The sequence below is a fragment of the Natator depressus genome, chromosome 9, assembly GCF_965152275.1.
Source record: "Natator depressus isolate rNatDep1 chromosome 9, rNatDep2.hap1, whole genome shotgun sequence".
Taxonomy (NCBI): Eukaryota; Metazoa; Chordata; order Testudines; family Cheloniidae; genus Natator; species Natator depressus.
In genome coordinates this window covers 28952589-28965412 of record NC_134242.1, presented here as the reverse complement: position 1 = coordinate 28965412, position 12824 = coordinate 28952589, and the positions used below count along the sequence as shown (strand labels likewise).

General features: G+C 39.4%; 1 long non-coding RNA gene across 4 annotated transcripts in view; it reads left to right on the top strand.

Moving 5' to 3' along the window:
• The window catches only part of LOC141993418 (uncharacterized), an 84976-nt gene extending 72680 nt beyond the window's left edge, over nt 1-12296 (top strand). For 3 of the 4 annotated variants that reach the window (XR_012640846.1, XR_012640849.1, XR_012640848.1), the window contains 3 exons: nt 2464-2580; nt 2691-2765; nt 10536-12296. This is a non-coding gene — a long non-coding RNA (uncharacterized LOC141993418). The remainder of the gene's footprint in view (nt 1-2463; nt 2581-2690; nt 2766-10535) is intronic. The other variant, XR_012640847.1, reaches the window with a different exon arrangement.
• The last annotated feature ends 528 nt before the right edge of the window (nt 12297-12824 follow it).

Sequence of the window (12824 nt, the reverse complement as noted above, 5' to 3'; positions counted from 1 at the left end):
TTATTCACATTCTTACAGTTAAATACACGCATAAGGTTCAGGGCCAAATTTGGTTAGACCATGAAGAATGTTCTGTATATGAAGCACAAGCCAGCTCAGAGTATTAATTCGTAGGGCCAGACTGCAATGGCCTCATGCAGCCACACAGAAGGATCAGATGCAAGAAACCTTTCCACTTCTGTGATTGAACCAGGGCATCCCATCGTATCAGTGCCTTTGCTCTGGAGAACATATAAATAATAATGATAAGTCTCCTGAAATGAATGTTCTTAAATGAAAGGCTGCAAACCTTTAATACTTTACCTAGGCCTAGCCTGGAACAATAGAAATAATGGGCCTGATTGTCCATAGCAGTGACTTACATTGTGGTGGAAAATGGTTAAAAATGCCATCTAATGAGGAGGGTAGAATGCCGTGCCCACTTTGCACAGTCTAAATTACTACATGAGATTCAAGGCCAAAGCCTTTTGAATAGGGCTTCTTATACCCCATTCCCCTCTAGCACTCTAGCCATTTTCCTGAAATCTGAATTGCTGCGATGATAATTGAGAATATTTAAAATTCAGTTGGCTCAATTTTAAAATAAGCTGAAAATGGAACACGAAAAAGGGCAACATGCAGAACAGTATGTAAAAACCTCACTTGCTGAGACTTTCTACATTTTAAATTATGAGCCGTACCGTAACGAAGGCGGAGTATTCTCACTCTGCAAGTAGTCCTGCTGACTTCAGCAGGACTGTTCATACAGGAAGGTACTGCTAAGCCTAAGCAAAGGCAGAAAAACTTTGCCCTAAGACTCTGCATATACTTGTAACTCCCTATAACGGCATCATTATTCGCCAGTTTCAATCAATAATAAAATAGAAGTGGGACAGAGAAAGGCTATTAAGACTTGCTCTCAAGCCTTTCAAGACTTCTTCCTTCACCATTCCTGAGTTTTTCACATGAAGGATTTCAGCAAACAATGAATGCTAGAAGTGGGATTACAGAGTTGTGATTTGAATCCCAGAGTTTTGAAGATCTGTGGACACCTTTTTGTTTCATTCCAGCTCTCCTGCTTTTGGTGTTACCCACAATTTCTTAATTTTTATTTATTTATTGTTGTGGTCAGCATTCAGATTAAATGTGCCCAGGGTTTCCCTTATGTTCTTTTGCTCCAGGGTGAGACTCTGAAGATTGGTTGGTGGGGACCTGCACATTTCTGTCATATGAGGTGGCAACCTATAAATGACTTCTTCTAGGCTGCTTTTTTAATGCATTAAGACTGGCCTCTGCCGATTTATGAGCTCTGAGCTGTGAGGAGTTTTTAAAAGGGTATATAACTAATCTGAGAGGGGTCACAGTAGCACAACATTGCAGCCTACCAGTAATTTCACATGCTCTGTTTCCAGCACAAGGGGGACCATTACCATGCCCCTGTCTCCTCAGTTGTATAATACTCACCCACCAAGAGACCCCGTCCAGCACTCCTCTCCTATCTCTTCTTTGACTCTTCTCCTCCCATCTTGGCTCAGCAGCAGCTGTTAGCTGGCCTTTGGCTTCTTAATTTGTATTTAAAACTCCATGAGACACCCCTGCAGTTCTCCTCTGCATCAGTCCTGTTGCTTCCTACTCAGAAATCATAGGGCATTGAGAAACAGGGATGTAAAGACTAGAGCTTCAATGCATCAGACCATCCAAAAACATTTAAATTACTGGCTAACAGGGTTTTGTCTCCCCCCATGGGGTACTCTTTACTCAGCATTTTGTTTTTAGTTTTTTTACAGATCTGTAACATGCCATCATTTATGTGACAGAGCATATTTCAACAAAGGGCCAATATTTTCTCACAATTTTGTTTCAATTTTTTGGTCAAAATTTCACTTTTGTTGACATTTTCTAACTAGGATCCGTTATCAGTGCATGCTTCCTGGTTCTGCCTAGGCTAAGATCTTATTGCCATGCAAGTGGGCTGAGCAGTAGGGATCTGCAGCAGTCCTCAGAGGAAAATAATCCTTCCACAATAGACATAGAGCTGTAGCAGAGCTGCTCTGAGGCCAACACATTAGCCAGAAGACTTAAACAGCCTCCACATCCCCAGAAAGGGGTGGCGAGAGCATAGGAAGATCTGTCTCCCCCACTTGCCGAAAACATTGCAGCACAATGGCTTGTGGTGAACTGCCATAGAATCGAACTGCATTTTGCACAGGGAGTACAAAGCCCATGCCATGGCTGCCCAAACTCTGCCTCCACTCCTCCCTTCACACAGGGAAATCTCCTTAGCAGCAGGAGGGTATTATTTGCCTCTTAGTTTCTTCATTATGAACCTAAAACATTTAGGCTGTGGACCAGTAGACCCCTTATTTTAAATATCTTTTGTTGATCTGAGGCTCTGCCTTACATGCAGGATGACAGATTGAGTGTTAATTGTACCACCTCTAGAGCTTGTTTATTTCAAAATGTCACTTGGTTTTTACCTCTTAGGTGTCTAGTGAGATGCTTTCCAAGGATACAGAAAAACAGTCATTGTGATAACATAGATATTAAGCCGCACAAGTTTGAAACACTTCTGTCAAAGACATCTGTTCTGCAAGTATAGGGGTGAGTAGGGGGAAACCTGTCCAAAAATCAATTTATTTATTTCCATAATAGGCTCTTTTAAGATACTTTTTCAGATTCTCTAATATCTTCCTATAATCTACACCCTGAAGCTTCAAAACCCAGTTTCCTACATGGTCCAACAACAAACTGCAGAGAAGCAAGGAAGGCAAGAAGCGGAAACTTTTGTAAGTGCATCTGCTAGACCCACGTTTGCTGTCTTGATGGGACTTGTCAGTACTCATTGGTAGTGTGCAGTCAGGCTGAAGATTCCCTACTGGCTGGAACTGAGTCATTTGCCAGGCTTTCCTTGTCAGGGAGAGTTAAACTAGTTACTGATCCTAATTCTAACACTGTTGTTGCAGCATTCCAATTTTTAATCGCTACATGACTTGTCGGGTTGAATACAAGCCACCTGGATAAAATTAAAAACCTTCTAATAATGAGAGCATCAAAGATTGCTAGCTCAGTGTTTCTACAGTTACCTTTTGATTTCCTAAATTAACGGCCAAGGTATATCCCCTTTAAGTTACCCTTTGTGTTTTTTTGTTCACTGTCTCTGTCTCACATTCACTGAGTCAATAGGCAATAAGAAGCACATACCTACACTTCCTGGATAAAGTTAGGGACTCAGCAGGTGCCTCACACTTAAGAGCATAATTTTCCCAGAAAGATTCCCCATATTCCCCATAATTAGGTGGAAATATAGTCAGTGACTGGGAAGAAAGATAGCCCAGATCTCCACTACACACCTGCCAGTTGCGTACATCCTAGGGGAATATCCTCTTCTCTTAGATTTTGAACCCTATATTACAAGTCTTTTCAAAACTCATTGCCCTTAAGCATTGTCTTTGCATTGTCACACCTTTCTGCATTGCCAATTTGTCCTTAAATGTTGGCAATTGAAGTAACCATAGAAGGTTGAGGCAAGCAAAGTGGGAGACACTCTGAGGGAAAGGGCATTTTTCCAGCCAACTGACACATATGTATACTGATGTTCTATTCTACATGACAAAGTACAGTTAGGGCAGCTGTGCCTTATGCTGCAAGTTCCTGGATGCTGACAGACAAATCAGCGTCTAGTAGGCTCAGAGTTCTCATCTGCAATTGAACTAATTTACCATCTTTATCTGCTGTGTGAATGAAATGCAATAATTAAATACAAAATGCTGGTGTGTTAATGAATATGGGCTGCCAAATGCTAGCCTTGTTGTATGAAAAATAGCTTATCCAGAACTGTTTGAATTCACTTAACTTTTTTTTGAGGAATAATTAATAATTCACAGCATTTTCCACAAAAGAAAAGCCAAACCTCTCTATTGCTATAATCACTGCAGGAAACACATGATCTTTTGGCTTCACCTTGGTTTAGCATTAACAAGATGATCTCCAACATACAACAAAACTAAACAGAGAAAGTTTTAAAAGTAGTGTTCCAATTATGAATTCAACTGTAATATTTATATCTATCAGAAATAGTTCAATATTTAAAGTGTTTAACAAGGTGTGACTTGTACAGCACATTGAGTTCAGTGTGTACCAAACAAAATGAAAACACTGAACTTAAAATGCAATGAGATTGTATCCAAACAGCCAGTCTTTGGGATCCTGTGCCTTAGTTCAAATGCTATCATATAGGTTTGATCTGGGTGAATACGGCAAGAGGCCACTGCTGGGAACAATGTAGAGCTGCTGCTCCTTCAGGGAATCACTGGGCGGGATTGTGCCTCGGGGAAACAGAGTTCTTCCCCACCATCTCTTCTGCCCAGGGTGCATCTTTCCTCCCATCCCAGTATGGATGGGGATCGGGCTGTGATCTGTGTCCTCCTCACTACCCCTGGAGTGATGTGGGCCTCTGTGGCCTTATCTCAACTTTGAAAAAAGGTGGCTTTTGCTTTTGGTTCTTTCAAAGTATTAGCTGGAATTGTAGGCTCCTACCACCTTTAAAATGTGTTAAACCTTCTCTAAGCCCTGGCTAACATGTTTCAAACAAACACCTCCTTTCTTTTTCATAGTCTAAATGGGGCTCGTAAGGGTACCGAGGAAGCAATCCCTGAGCTCCTCCAAGGGCAGCAAGTGCACCTGTGACTGGTCCTTTAAAATGTATTGAACTCACCCAAATAGGATTCATTATATTTGTTCTAATGCAAAATTGGAATTAGTTGGGAAATGCCAAGACAAAATGAAACAGGAAAATCCATGCAGAGGCTCTGGGCTTCTGTGGTGGCTCTGCGTTGCTGGTAGACCCCCGCTCCCTGGGAGTATGACTTCTCCAGTTGGAAACAGCCCTTGAGGCCCCCCTCTTCATAAGATGGGTACATGAAAATCCAATTCCCAGCCTATATCATATTTCTAGGGGAATCTGCATGGAGCTAGTGGCAGGGGGGCAGAGGTCAATTTATGTCCCTCTGTCTCCTACACCTCCAGCCTGCCCATTCCTTCCCAGGAAGCCCAGTCCATCTAGAATGAACCTTCCATGGCTCTGTGGGGAAAGGAAGAGCACTACTATGGAAGTAGTTAACATTCCCAATCCTGTGCATGGGAGGGAAATATTTGCACATTGTGATGTTCCTGCTATGTGCAGATCTTGCATGCTCAGGTGGGCCCTCCAGTTTTACTAGCTCTCACTCAGACAAACTCCCACCAACTTCAAAACTAAGTAAGAACCGCAAAAAATGGGCAAAAGTTAAAAAAGTTGTGAAGCACAAAGTTGAAAGTATAGCAAGGGTAGTGAAGTAACCTGATGCCAGAGTAGAAGTACTAGGCTCTGATATATCTCCACTTCTCTTATGGTCTCATTCATTTTAATAACTGCTTTGCTTTGAACAGCACCATCTTTGTTGGTAGCAGGTCTTGATATAAAATTGAAGTAAACTTTTTTTATTTAAAGAAAAGCCTCTGCTGGACCCCAGGACCATTCCTGGTTCTGTGACTCCATGTAGCTTTCTTTTAAAAAAATGTACACAACTAAGGTCTAGCAACACTTAAATAACCACAAAAGTAGCTAGAGAAGGGAAAGAGGCCAAGTTTTGCATTTTTTAAACTCAAACCATTGGTCATTTGAGTCTACATTCCCTTTTATGCTGATCACCAAAGACTGAAGACACTTTTCTGAGTTTGGGAGAAAAAAGGTTTTATTTTTGTCCCCTCTATTATGGATAAACTGAGGTGCATGTGATTTTCGAGCTGGGTTTTGAAATATAAAATCAATCATGTTTTGCAGAACAAAACCGGAGACTGGTTCAGATTTAAGGTCCACTTTATTAAAAACACCAAAGGTCAGTGGGGAGCAAAGGGGCAAGAGTTTATATTGGAATAAACGTTGCTAATCTCTACAAGCAACCTAGGATACCTGAACTTTTCTGGCACATCTCTAAACCATAATCTGGTTAAAAAAAGGATTCAAGATTAAACATAAAAAGGGCTGAAATGGTTCAATGAGAAAAAGGTTTATTTTATCCATCATCATTTTGATCTTCTGTTGAGCAAAAGAAACTATCTTGTACAGTAGATACCAACATTTTACAATACTGCATTACTTTCAACATGCTTTTTGCAAAATATGTTATTTATACAAATGACTCATCAACTGTTTTGCAAATTATTATTAAAATGTTTGGCTTATTTCAGGTGTTTGGCTTTGACCTGCATTTTTGCTCAATAAGTTGTAGTTAAGGCCAAACCAAAATTAACCCTAAACATTTGTCTTTAGGTAGCATTGAAACCTGCAAGAAAACCTCTATACATCTGCAAGTTGCCTTTGGTTTAGATTGATTATATCTTTATAGTGGAGAAAGGGCCTGCCTGATAAAAGAATGGCTTAATCTTTATTTGCCTAGAGCAGTTAGAAAAATAAGTGAAGCAAGCAGCCTCCTGTGACTGATTTCTGCTCACTTAAGGCAGTTCACTCTTGAAACAGAGAATAATTGTTCCCTATCCTTTTTCAGATATTGTTTTTCCTTTCATGTATTATATCCAAATAATCTTTAAGGTTTTTGAACATTAAAGAAGAGAGACAGTGAATAAAAAATGTGCACCAGGCCAAATTCTATCCTCAGATGCATGCATGCAGTTTCCATTGAAGTTGATGAGAGAGGGTGCTCAAATCCAATGGCAAAATTTGGCCCATAGTCTTTTTAAATCATCATACAAAAATGAAGAAAACAGTGTAAAGTACTTCTGTCTCCAAATGCAGGAAAAAATGAATTTATAGGGAACGTCCCTAATCACTGCATGCTGTCAGCAGTGTTTCTGCTGCTAGCACTACAAGCTATAAGGAGAACTTACTTCCTGCATGGTATAATTCGACACCTCCTGTCCTACTGCCCCCACCCAACCTGCTGCTATGTGAAGTCTCCCCAAAACTTCCTGCTGTTGTTCCTAGGTCTCCTATGAGATAAAGGAGAGCATTCCTCTCCAGCTCCCCCCCAAGAAGATGGATACTTCTCCCACCTCCTCCAGTTACATCCAGTCTTGCATAGGAACACCTCATTCCTCCTCCCCAGCTGTGTTCGAGGATGGGGAAGACACTTCTTCCCTGTAATTGTCTAGTCTCATAGGGCTCACTCCAATGGGGTTCCCCTAACTATGCCTATTGCTGCTTTGAAAGAAGACAGAATATGGCATCATTCCACAGCTTTCAAAAATAAAAATATGCAATGGGCGATAAACCATGTGTTCTCAACCTTTTCCACACTGGGAAGCCCCTAGTAAGATCCTCTGATCTAGCCAGGACATTGTTGCCATTTAGAAATACTGGAATGGCAGGGTGGTCCTGACCTTCTAACAACTGTTCTCAATCTCCAGGTCAAGATGCCCTGCAATGAACATTCACATAAACCAGGGGTTCTCAAACTGGGGGTCGGGACCCCCTCAGAGGTCACAAGGTTATTACAAGGGGGGATCATGAGCTGTCAACCTCCACCCCAAACCCCACTTTGCCTCCAGCATTTATAATGGTGTTAAATTTGTAAAAAAGTGTTTTTAATTTAAAAGGGGGTCACACACAGAGGCTTGCTATTTGAAAGAGGTCACTGGTACAAAAGTTTGAGAACCACTGACATAAACTGATATGCCAGTGTTCTCTATTTGCTGGTGTTCTTGTCCCCTCTAAGAACCAACCTTATCTCTGGTCTTTCTTCTTCTTTTAAAAGAAGGGAAAGCATAGAAAAGAAAAAGGGGAAAAGCTCATAATTCAGTCTACAGCTATCCTATTAGATAACTTTTTCATCAGAGCTACCTATTATGAATTTTTTTTTATCTTCTTAGCAGCATACCCATGGGTTCTTGCAACCAAATGTAAAGAACCCTTGAACTATGAGAGCTCATCAGATGTAATAAGGCCTAATCATTTTAGGGTTAAATGAAGATAATCAGACTAAAGTATTTTTCCCCAAGCATACCATTTTTAAAAAAAACTGCTTATAATTTAAAATTTGGAGTCTAGTCTTTCTATATAGCTAAATCAATATTTAGAGCTGTGCTTAATGGTTGCAAGGAAGCCTCAAATGACTTTAACCTGGTTCTGGGTTTTGTTACAAATGTAAAATTGAGAGTAAGATTGTTGAAAGTTTTGCTAATTTTCACAAACTATTGAACTATAGGACTTAAATGAGTATTGCGCAGTCATATTACATTAACACTTATTCTTCCTCATCACATCCCTTCTTTAGTGTTTGATGACCTCACCTGTTTGTATCATATCGAAAATTAAACACCTATCCTAATATCTGCTTCATGCAGACAGGCTCTTTGATTGCAAAGAGTCCCATGTGTCAGAAAGGCTATGCACATGTGCAAGGAACTGTCCAACTTGGGATGGACTGCAGAAGTATAACCTAAGATTGTAAACTCTTAAGAACAAGGCACAGGTGAAATCCTGGCCCTACGGACATCAAGGGAGTTATGCCACTGATTTCAATGGAGCCAGGATTTTGTCCCATGTCTTCCCTTCATTCTACAATACATGCCATTCTTTACTGTGGTGAAAAAAATTATTAATAATGATCATGATAAAACAGACCAAGTTTGGCGCAAACATGAATCCTGTTTGAGTGAATTTGGATCAATTAATATACTTAGTGCTGAAAGATTCACAATTTGTGATTAAACATAAAACATAATTCTGACAGACAGCCACTTCTATTCTAGCCTCAGCTGAGTTTTGCTTTCACTTCTTTCAAACCTGAAGTCTCAAAGTGAAATTCAGGTGTGCAGATTGTCCCCAAATGAAATTGAATAAAATATTTTCAAAAATTCATGTGAAGTAAAATCATCAACTCTCACAAAGCCACAGTGATAAGGTCAGATCGTGAGCAGATATAAATTGGTATTGCTCCAGTGAAGTCAATTGTATAATTATCTGTATTTTTCAAGATATTAAATTTGACCCAGGATCAGACTCTAAAACCACCTCAAAGTCTGAGAGGTGTTCAGATATGTGCTACTGGTTCACGTTCAGGTGTACGTAAAACATAGAAAATGACTCTGCCAATCTTAACTTATAGTATATATTTAAATTCCAGTTATCTGTTTTTAGGAGTCTTGAATTTACTACTTTTAATTTCACAAGTAATTCAACTTCCCATCACAGTAAAACATTAACACTTCCATAAAGGATGCCAAGGGATTCATCAGCACTGCTAAGCACCTAAGTTTGCATAGATGACTGTCGCTGAAATCTGTGATTCTTTCTCTTACTGTCATTTCCATGATACAGGACTTCTAATATATGATTATCTTGCTTTTTAAAGTAGTAGTATAATAATTAGACATAAAATGCTACACAGTTTTTTGAAAAATGCATTATCCATCCATCCTTAGCCTACTAAAATTAAACACGACTTAGTTTTATTATGACAAACGGTGAGAAGTTGGACTGCTCATTGTTGCTTCGATCATAGATGGGCAACAATGGCTTTTTTTCAAACAGCGTTTCACAGTCTAGCAAACTTAAAGTAGCTCCTTTTAATTGAAACCCAGACATAGTTTTAGGTTAAAAACAAAACTGAGCTGTCTTGAGTTTTTCCCAAGCCAAACAAAAGAGATTGGAACTTTCCATTGTTTTTGTCTGCCAACCATGCATTGTTAAGGAATCAAAATAAAGAGGGAAGGGGGAGGGGAGGATCAAGGGTTATAGAGCTCATATTTCCACTCTGCATGATCCCATCTCAGCAATAGTGGTATCCTCGTGATCAGTTCCTGTTGGCCTAATAGCATAGCCATCTCTGAAGGAAACAAATTACTGGGTACGGTACCTTTGTGACTAATAGACGAATACACTAGCATTTCAAAGGTCCTTTTGCTATCGCATCTGAAGAGGACCTAGACATTACTATCTTGAGATTGTCATGAAAATAGATGCATTTGCACCAAGTCCCCTTTTTATTACTATTTGTAACAAAACTAGATTGATGTTATGCCACTTTCTGTTCTTGCAACTCTCTGTCATGAGAATAAGGCATCAAACATGTAAATACCTAACATAGTTTGTGTAATATATTGGCAAGCTGTACTACTTTGATCTTTTCATTATTTTTTATTTTGGACAGCTGGGCATTGCATTCCTTCCTAAAAATCTGTACTGCCTATAAACAAGGGAAAGAAATTAAACAATGGCCAATGAAATCAAATGTACACATGTAAAATGACTAGTACAATTCACAGAATTAGACAATATGAATGATGCAAATACTTCAGTTTTGGGAGTCAAAGCACAGAAATTTGAATGCACATTCTTTTGACAATGGATTGTGACAAAATGAGAAATACCACAAACAACCAATTCTCATTAAAATCTAAAGCCTGTAATCCCTCAGTTCTCACTGGATGTTTTGCCAAAGACTTCTAAAGAGATTATTAAATTTATTAATGAGAATCCAGAAGTAATTGTAAGTGATTCATTCCTTATATTTATATGACAGTGAAATTAAACATGATGTGGTTGTTATTTTTTCCAGTGGTCCAAGGCAATGTAAGAAGGCAGGCTCTGGATGTAACAACTGTCAAGAAACCCAATTCCAAACACCTAATCTACAGCTGTACTGATTAGGGCAGTATAGTATTCTGCACTGTGAGAGCTAATGAGCCAACAGAAAACTATGAATTACTATTAAAGTTGCTTTTAAGCTGTTTCCTTCACAGCTTATCAGCTAGACAACCTTCCCACTTCCCTGTAACCCAGTACAGAATCCTCTGTCTGTATCATACTCTGCAAGTATCATTGATCATGATCTCTATCAAGCGTTCTTAAAACTACAGTACCCATGCTCTAAAGTGAAGAAACAGATTGACAGAGCCAGAAGAATATCCAGAAGTCACTACAGGACAGGCCCAACAAAGAAAGTAACAGAACGCCACTAACCGTCACCTTCAGCCCCCCTACTAAAACCTCTCCAGCGCATCATCAAGGATCTACAACCTATCCTGAAGGACGATCCCTCACTCTCACAGATCTTGGGAGACAGGCCAGTCCTCGCTTACAAACCGCCCCCCAACCTGAAGCAAATACTCACCAGCAACCACACACCACACAACAAAAACACTAACCAAGGAACATATCCTTGCAACAAAGCCCGTTGCCAACTCTGTCCACATATCTATTCAAGGGACACCATCACAGGACCTAATCACATCAGCCTCACCATCAGGGGCTCGTTCACCTGCACATCTACCAATGTGATATATGCCAGCATGTGCCAGCAATGCCCCTCTGCCATGTGCATTGGCCAAACTGGACAGTCTCTACGCAAAAGAATAAATGGACACAAATCAGACATCAAGAATTATAACATTCAAAAACCAGTCAGAGGACACTCAATTACAGACCTAAAAGTCACAATTCTTCAACAACAAAAATCTTCAAAAACAGACTCCAATGAGAAACTGCAGAACTGGAATTAATTTGCAAACTGGACACCATTAAATTAGGCTTGAATAAAGACTGGAGTGGATGGGTCATTACACAAACTAAAATTTATTTCCCCATGCTAATTTTCCCCCGACTGTTACTCACACCTTCTTGTCAACTGTTTGAAATGGGCCATCCTGATTATCACTGCAAAAGTTTTTTTCTCCTGCTGATAATAGCCCACCTTAATTAATTAGTCTCATTAGAGTTGGTATGGCAACCCCCATTTTTTTGTGTTCTCTGTATACATATATCTTCCTACTGTATTTTCCACTGCATGCATCTGATGAAGTGGGTTTTAGCCCACGAAAGTTTATGCTCAAATAAATTTGTTAGTCTCTAAGGTGCCACAAGTACTCCTCGTTCTTTTTGATAATAGAGAGATGCTCTCCAGATCCAGTCGATCCGGTTATACTTCATAGTTACTAAAGCTTCAATTTTTCATTGGAAATAATATTCACTGTAAATAACATTCATAGTAGCCTCCTATTTTGCTGGCAAATCAAGCCTGATTTTGACATACATATGTACTACTGTATATTCATTATTTGTATAGCAAATATTTACCAAATAGTTTATTCAAATACATTTCAACCTATGAGTTGTTCAACTTTTTCCTGATGTCTATCTACTTCCAACACTTCCACCTGTACTGGGGATTCATATTCTGTTTCCACTGGATACTGATACATTTTCCTCTGTACCTGATTAATTTTAAAAATGTATTTGTCAAATCATTGCTAAAAAATTCACAAATGGTATTTAGCCCAGTCTACAAATGAATCAATTTTGAAAGATTTTCTTGTTTGCTAAAGGTTGTATAATTGTTTTTCTGTTTTTTGTGACTCTTTATTTATCCTTTCATATATATGAACAACAATAAACATAAAAAAGTACAAAAACTCTTTCACCCCCTGCTTTCCACCCATTTGACATCCTCATATTGGTAACATAACACACACATCATATCTGCAACATATGCCAGTCTTTCCAAGTTCAGTAATTTGTATTACAACCCCCCTGACCTCCTCCCCGCCTCCCCCCAAAAAACCCTGGATGTAACAGTCTTGAATCTTCTGTGTAAACAAGTCCAATCAGTAAAAACCTTTCCCTTTTTCCTGGCTATTTCAGGTATGTCTTCCATGGTTCCACAGCCTTCACAATGATCTCCTAACACAGAAACTTCTCTATTTGCAGCATTTATTCAAATGATGGGATATTAAAATCTCTTGGGTAGATGCTTCAGTTTGGTAGCAGGTGAGTGCTTTGATAGTGGCAAAGCAAATCACACAAACTAAAAAAACAAGGATGGCAGGCCTTGCATGTGGCTGACCAAAGT